At 56.8% G+C, this 8087-nt stretch overlaps 1 protein-coding gene across 1 annotated transcript in view; it reads left to right on the top strand.

Annotated features, from left to right (window-relative positions):
* Window positions 1–1030: 1030 nt before the first annotated feature.
* Znf469 (zinc finger protein 469) overlaps window positions 1031–8087 on the top strand; it is a 41130-nt gene continuing 34073 nt past the window's right edge. The window contains exon 1 of the mRNA XM_057754148.1: window positions 1031–1078. The gene's annotated coding sequence lies outside the window, so the exon portion shown is untranslated. The remainder of the gene's footprint in view (window positions 1079–8087) is intronic.

Genomic DNA, 8087 nt, shown 5'->3' with positions numbered 1-8087 from the left:
TTGTCCACTTTGTTTTTGGAGATAGGGTCTCTCGTTGCCCTGGAGCTCACCAATTAAACTGGGCTGCCTGGTTAGCAAGGCCCGTGGTTCTGCATGGCTCTGTCTCCCCCCCCCCACACACACACACTTTTTACCAGCATGCTGGGGCATCAAACTTAGGGCTTCATGCTGAGCTCAACACCTTAACGGAACCTCTTCCAGTTTTGTGGCCCCTGTCAGGTCCCTGATCTGTGAAGCTTAGGTTAATGTATTGGATGTAGCACTTGGTCAGATGATCTTAAAGAGTTCGGTCCCTCCTCTCTAGGGACCTAAATGGCTCCCCACTGTGTTTCGATGGGCCCAGTCCCAAACTGGATGAGGGCCCAGCAGGAAGTCACCAAGGTTGGGGACCGCAAGCTCCACTTTTATGACAAGAGCCCCCTGTAGCACCTTGGAGGGCCAGACTTGATGGGGTTGGGGAGCGGGTTCCTCAAACTGAAGTTTCCCTTAAACAGGTGCCAGTTGTGACCGGCCTCCTGACCTTCCGGGCCAGAAGCCAGAGGAAGAGGTTTAGTTGCTTTTGGTGACCCGGGGACTGGGAGGACAGGGGGATGGATAGAGCTGCGACTAGAAGCCACACAGTGGAATGGTGGCAGCTGTTTCCCAAGTTGCGCCGAAGCCAGGCTTTCCGCCCAGCGGCGTGCCAGCTGTAAAACTGGCCAAGGAGAGGGGAGGGGAGGAGGGTGGCCGGGGAGAGAGTTTCCCACCAGGCCGGCGTGGCTAGGTGGATCCCATGAAACCAACACCTAGGAAAAGCCGTGCTAAAAATAGCCGGGGCGGGGCGGGGGGCAAGCGTGTAACCCAAGCCGGGGCGCTGCTGTCGGGCTGCGTGTCCGGCCTCCGCGCGAGCGCTGCCCGCGGACCGGCCCGGGAGGCGGCCCTCTGCTCGCACCCCGCCCCAGGCGCAGCGCGGCGGCTCGGTGCCCGGCGGGCGGGCGGCCGGGGCGCTGCGGGCGGGGATGAGCGCTGGGGCTGCGCGGGCCGGGCGCGGGCGCCCCGCGCGTCCCTGGAGCTGGAGCTGCGCGTGGCCAGGGCGGAGGTGAGTGGTGCTGTAGTGTGCGGGGACGGGCGCGGTCACCGCGCTGCGCTCAGGGCGCAAGACTGGCCTCGGGTCCCCACTCGAAGTGAGACGAGCTGCGTGCGCCGAGTACCAAACACGGGGCATCTTGACCGAGGCCCTGGGAGAGCCGTTGGCGATGTCGCCGGCTCTTTGCGAAGTGCAGAGCTAGCATCGCCAGCGCCCTGGGGAGTCAGAGCTGCGGGGCTGAGGGAGGTGGTGCGGTGGCTCATTCATTGAGCCCTGGAGCCTTTGGTCTGCGACCTCACTGCTGCCCTCTCGGGACATCCTAATGTCCGATGCCGCGGGCTTGATGGGGTTCTGTTAAGGTACTGGAGGGTCGCCACGCTGTTGCTTCCGCCTGGAGGCCCATCGCGCCCCCACCCACCCTGTGCTTTGGGGCAGCTCCGCTAGAGAAGTCCACAGAGTTAAGCGAAGCCTACCGCGGGGACACTGCGCCCCTCGTGGCGATGGTGGGAAGAGGAGGGTATCGGGATTCATCCCGACTTCAGTGACCGCCCAGACCCTGTCCTGCACCCGGGACCCCGGGGTGGAGACAGCAATGCACACAGGGGACGGTGGAAACGGGGCAGCTGAGCTGCTGAGTGGGGTTCAGGCTCCAGCTGAGGGAATGGACTGATTCTCTGCCGGCTGGACTGACCGGACTGTGTGGGGGCTGTGCCACGTGTTACTACTGTGTTTAATCTTCAGCCGTGAGATGGGTGGGACCCCATGCTCTAGATGAAGAAAGAGAGGGTCGGAGTGGCCTGTGGTGCCCCGCTGGAAAACAGCAGAGTTGCTGACAGTGTCTACCCACACTGCCAGCTGACTCTGGTCCAGTCCTGCCTGGTAGAGGGACAAAGGTGTGTTGAGGCCTCTGTGTCCTACGCTGTCCCAACTGTCTTGACTCAACCAACACCCAAATCCGGAAAATAACAAGATGAGCAAGTAAAATGCCTGGGCGTATTGACAGGGCTAGTCAGGAAGAGCAGGAGCCGGGCAGGAGTCCCTTTAAGATGGCAGCCTTCTTCCCCCCACGAACTTGACCTGACAGGTCCCAGAGGGCTGGGCAGAGCCAACAGAGTATGTCTTCCTAATGGTGAATGGGAGGAGGACCGCCCAGGGTCGCTGTGAGGTGCAGTCTGGGAGATACAGGTGAGAGCCAGTGAGTGAACTCCCTGCTGGCAGTATCCCAGGGCTTTGTGGAGGTCAGCAAGTTCCAGGATTTCAGAGCCAAAGAGGGTTCTAAGGAGGCCATGAACTTACAGCGTTCATCAGTGTTCTGGCCTCCACAAGACCCTATCCTCCGGGTCATTGGCTGCTTGCATGCCTCCAGTGATGAGATCCCACCCCTTCACGGCAGCCTGAGCCTGCTGTCCTGCCACTGGTAGAGGATCTGTTTAAGTTTGATCCAGAGCTCCTAGCTGTCAGTCATCTGGAGTGACAGACAGCACATTAAGCTAACACCCACAGCTGCCCTTCACTTCCTACCAAGTCTTTGGTGAGTGTAACTTCTCTGACTCAGCACTGCCAGCCAGAAAGCAGCCTGCCACCTGCCCTGGGGAGACATGCCCTGGTCTCTGCATGCCCCTCACTCTTGCTAAATACCAGGGTGGCCTGGAAGCAGAGGCCAGGCCACACGCTTACCGGTACTTATCTGCAGCCTGGACTTCTGGGCCAACCACCCCTCTTGAGAATAATTCCATTTCTGTGCCTGCTTCCAACTCTAGAGCTGTAACCGAGTGTGGGGGAGGGGCAGACCTTCCAAAGAGTACCCAGGGTGGGAACATTCATGGCAGGCTGTGTGGCCTTGGACAAGTCACCAAACCTCTCTGAGCCTGGGTAGCAGAAAGATAGAAAGACCCGTGAGGGTGTAAGGTTCCAGCTGATGGTCTACGCGGAGGCAAGTAGCCAGGCACATGGGACGCCATCTGCTTCTTCTCTTCCTCAGCACCCTTCCTTCTTCACCTCACTTCCCCCTGGAACTCCTGGGTTAAAGGGAATGAGGAAGAGTGAGCTTGCCCTCAGTGCAGCTCCTACATCCCACACCTGCCCTGGGCTCCAAGCTCGGGACACTCATTTCCCTTCCCACCTGGGACACCTCCCATTCTGTCCCTGTCCTTCCTGGCCATCACCAGAGCAGGTGAAGCAGTATCCACTCCCGCAAAGGAACAACACTGCCAACATGGTCCAGCCCCTTTCCAAACAATGCTCTGCCCCCTCGGACTATGACTGATGCCCTTAGCCCCACTCTCTGTGATGAGCCAGGATACTCGAACCCAAGCATGGCAGGAGGGCGATACCAAGTGGGCTCAGGGCTTTGTGTTGAGGTGAGATGGCCTGACCATTACCAGGAAAGGTTTCTGTGTCCTCCCCCTTTCTCTGTATGCTTACTGTTCCCCCTGGGGGCTGGAGCTGGGGCAGTAGATGCCGTCTAGTGTTAGCCTACAGTACCATCATGAAGTCTACCAACAGCCACCAATGGCAGAAAAGTGGGTCAGTGCAGGTGGGTAGCTGTTCGCTGCACTAGGGTACTTAGCTCACCAAGACTCCACACACCTCAGGGTTATTTCTCCCCAGAAGAGCATTTTATCTTATATATCAGAGCCCCCACATTGGCCCCATGATGTCTATGCTGTAGGTGAGGGGCTGGTTTTGTTTCCAGTGATTGCACTCAACCGTGTGTGTGTGTGTGTGTGTGTGTGTGTGTGTGTGTGTGTGTGTGTGTGTTGGGAAATGACCTCCCTCTCCAGAGACCCCAAAGATTCGGGATCCCCTCCTCAGGTGTTAACCTTCTAGTGTACATCTCTCTCTCCCCACGATGTAGGAAAGGTTGAGAAGTGGGCAGGGAGGCTATTGGGATCCACCCAGAGGTGCTGCAGGCCTGGCTTGGCTGTGGTCAGCAATGAGCTCCTGCTCCAGATGTTCTTCAGAGCTGGTCTCTGCCCGCCTCTCGCTGCTGCTGCTGCTGCTGCTGCTGCTGCTGCTGCTGCTGCTGCTGCTGCAGAAGTTTGCATTGAGTCCAAACTGGAGCAAGTGTGCCTGGCACAGTAAGCTGGGGGCTGTGACCTGCCTTTAAACCACCCGCTTCCACGTCCAGCCTGGCAGGATTGAAGTGGTCACTGGGAATTACACTGTTGTTTAAATGGAGCCTGCCCTAGGGAGGCAACGCCCAAGCTAAGCTCTGCTTATGAGCATGGAGGACACTGGCCATACACCCAACACCCAGCCATTCCAGACCTCCCCATCCAGTCCTTCCCATCACCCTGGGCTTAAAGAAAGAGGGCTCCATTATCTGCTGGGAGCTGGGAACCAAGTTCTCTTTTCTTCTAGGTGGTTCTCACCCCCACCCCTCCTCCACTCAGTCCTGCTTCCTCCAGATCAGAAGGGTGATCCCCATGGGTGAGGAGAATATGAGCTTGGGGACCTGTGAGCTCCAGACCTAGTTTCTTTTCTCCTGGCCCTTGTAGTATGCAGGACCAGGATAGACTTGGAGCTGTGATCTGCATAAAAGTGGCCAGGAATGGAGACCTCTCTGCCTAAGCCCTCCCTAACCTAGGACCCTGAGTTACTGAACAGACTGTTTGTGAGAGTCCAAAGACAGGTGAGAGCTATGGTAAATGGCCTCGCATGTGAGTCGCTGCAGACGATGCCCAGGAGACAGGCTGAGGAAGCTTCCCCTCCCATCCCGGCTCCTCCTGCCGGTGCCGGTGCCAGTGGCCAATGGGGGACATTCCGTCCCCTGGCTGCCTCTCACAGTGTCTGTCCTGTCTTTGGCTGCTCCATGGCTGGCATCTCAGCCAGCCACCTAACAGAGTCAACATTCATGAGCTGCATGAGCAGCAGTCAAGGCCCCAACCGGCTGGGGCCCTGCAGCGCCTGCAGAATGTGACCGTTAGGAGCGCCCCTGAGTGGCATTTTCCACATTCCTCGGGGGCCACCGGCCAATCTGGCTGTGGCCATGTGTAAACAGGTTGCTCTGCAGGACCTGGATGTGGCCACTGGGCCACAGGAGCAGGAGTGTGGAGTCCTGAGACCATGGCTTTCCAGGCCAGGAGCCAGGCTGCTGGTCTGGTCCTAAAAGAATCCGCTCTTTTGGCAGAGGCTGGGGTGCAAGCTGTGGTGGGTACCATCACTGTCCACGGCAGCCTACAAGGCAGGGGCCTTTTTTTTCCCCTCACTTACCACACAGCACCCTTTCAAAGTGTAAAGTTCTGTGGACTTTAGCATGCAGACAGAGCTGTGCAATCACGATCTAGTTCTAGAACATTCCATCCCCTCCCCCCAACTCCTCCCAGCCTCCAGCAACCACTAATCTCCTCTCTACCTCTATGGATTTGCTTATTCTGGACATTTCATGTACATACGCTCATGCTTTGCGGCTTTCTGCGTCTGGCTTCTCTCACTGGATGTCATGTGTTCAGAGCTTGAGAGGCTGCTTCTGTCAGAGCATCGGCCTGTATCTGGCTGGACAGTGTCCTGCTTTGGGCACCACATACTCATCCCTGAAGGAGATGTGTGGTCACTATGCATCTTGCTGCTATGGGTATTTGTGTTCAGGTGTTGTATGGGCGGATGTTTTCGTTTCTCCCTAGTGGAGGATCTGGGCCCATGGTTGCTCACTGTGTGTCCCACCATACCTGTGCCTTGTCAGATCTGCACAAGTCAGTGAACAGTAGGAGCCACTTACTCCTTCTGAGGATGAGGGCTGTGGACTCTGGTGAAGAATGCATTGTTCCGGGTTGGATACCCACTCCGCAAAGAGAGCAGGGGACAGATCTATCCTGTGAGAGGCTTTATCCCATCCCTCCTGAGATGCCAGAGCCTCCACTTTCTCACCTCCGTGGGCTGTGCTCCAGTCCCTGAGCAGAGAATACCCTGCCTTCCTCGTGAGACGCTGAGCTACCCAGCCCCTGAGCCACTCCTGCAGGAGACTGGTCCTTGAGGAGGGATCCTAGAACATGATCAAAAAACACATCCTACCAATCCTTCTTGCAGCCCCCTTCAAGAGAGCTGGCAGTTGACTAGGGTCACCGTGTGTCCAAGATGGTGGCTATCAGATCCTTGGGTAGCCACTTGATAATGTCTCTGAACCACCATTGAGTGAGCGTGGGCAACCTTCTTGCTCTGCACATAGAAAGGGGTTTTCCTAGGTCAGATGGGCCATTCAAACCTGTCTCAGTCCCGTCCCATCGTGCATCCCTGGAATGCACTCAGAAGAGGCAGACCAAGTGGGCAGGATACACACAGCTCTTGGTACGGCACTTACCCCAAGCTACCCAGTGATAAGTAATGACGGTCAGAGGGACTAGGCCAGGCTGCCTAAACCCCTGTGGGCCCTGGACAGGAGGTTACTGCTACACATGTGTTTCTGCTGATTTAGACAGAGCAGCCATGTAAGGTGGATATGGGCTTGATAGGAAGAGGGCTGGGACTTATGTGGCCCTAAAGTTGGCACCAAACACCTAGAAGCCAGGCTGCATCGTAGGGACAAGGGCTGTGAGAGTTCACTGTGCCGGGAACACAGGCTGGGAGAGGAGGGAATACGGAACCAGCACCTCAGTGGGGAAGATGAGGAGAAAGACTCCAAGGTGGTTCCAGGAAATTCAGGGAGAACATGGACAGGCTGCCGTGGAGCCCAAGCCATGCAGACTGATAGTTCAGGGGCTTCCCCTCCTCGAGGGCCCGGAGAGTGGCCAAGGGGAGGTGCCCAGGCAAGGCCTGCAGGGGTGGTGGGACTCTCCCTAAGTCTGCCATCTCCCCAGGCACAGGCTCCTGTTGCCCTGTTTTATAGGTGAGGAAACAGGTGAAGGGACTTTCCAGGACATTTATGGAGAGGGTTCAGGTGCACTCAGAAACTCACAGGAAAAGGATCTCCGTAAAATGCTGCTCCAACGGGTACTGGCCCAGTGTGAGGCCACCAGGGCCGTGCTGTGGTTTGTCACCCAGGGCTTGTTCTGTGGCTATCAGGCCAGGCCCATGGTACCTGTACTGGCCCAGCCTGAGAACAGAACACAGCTGTGGCCAGGGCATGTCTACGTACTGTGGTGTGTGTGTGTGTGTGTGTGTGTGTGTGTGTGTGTGTGTCAGAGGTCAACCTCAGGTATTATTCCTCAGCCACCATCCACCTTGCATTTTGGAGACAGGGTCTCTTACTGGCCTAGAATTGGCCAATTCAGCCAGGTTTGCTGACAGGGACTCCACCGGTCACCTCCTCACCAGTGCTGGGGTTACAAGCACATGCCACCATGCCTGACTTTTCTTGTGGGTCCTGAAGATGGAAGTCAGACTCTCAAACTCAGGGTGTAAGCACATTTTGGCTGCTGTAATAGACCATTGTTATAAAGAGTTTGACCTCGCTGTGTGTTGGTGCTGGATGATACGTTCTCCTTGTAAACCTGTGATCCCATCGTCATTATGCCCGCTTGGCTCCTGGCTTTGCGCTGAGGGCTTCCAATGCCTTCACCTGCCGCCTAGCGTCCATAATGTTCTGCCTCTTCAGGCTTTTGCGCGGGAATCGCCTGCATTGCTGGTTGGCCAGCGGCAGGGTGAGGTATAACCCTGTTGCTCCCTTTGGAGCAGGTAGCTAACGGAGACCAAGAAGGCAGGTCAGTGCCTGAGGACCCAGGAAAGACTCCCTGGAGCTATTGGTCTCTGAGGTTGATTTTGAAGGATGGCAGAAGTTTGTTGAGCATTCATGATAGGACAGAGGGGTCTGAATAGAGGATACGGCACGCGCAAAGGCTAGAGACACGCCCCCGTGGGTACGGCACGCGCAAAGGCTAGAGACACGTCCCCGTGGGTTGTCCTGGACCCCTCGTGTTTCCTGTCCACAGCTTCTTCTGCACAGCTCCTATCTGTATACCACACCACTGCCCACGAACTCAATCCACTCCAGCTGGCCTCTATATTGCTGTCATGAGTTAGCAAATGGAATGGAGCTATGGGCCGCCATGTTACCCATCTGTTGAAGCCCCAGCAAAAGCCATAC

Source organism: Chionomys nivalis, chromosome 21 (assembly GCF_950005125.1).
Source record: "Chionomys nivalis chromosome 21, mChiNiv1.1, whole genome shotgun sequence".
Taxonomy (NCBI): domain Eukaryota; kingdom Metazoa; phylum Chordata; class Mammalia; order Rodentia; family Cricetidae; genus Chionomys; species Chionomys nivalis.
The sequence above is the reverse complement of the archived record's forward strand: the minus strand, read 5'-3'. Positions and strand labels throughout refer to the sequence as shown.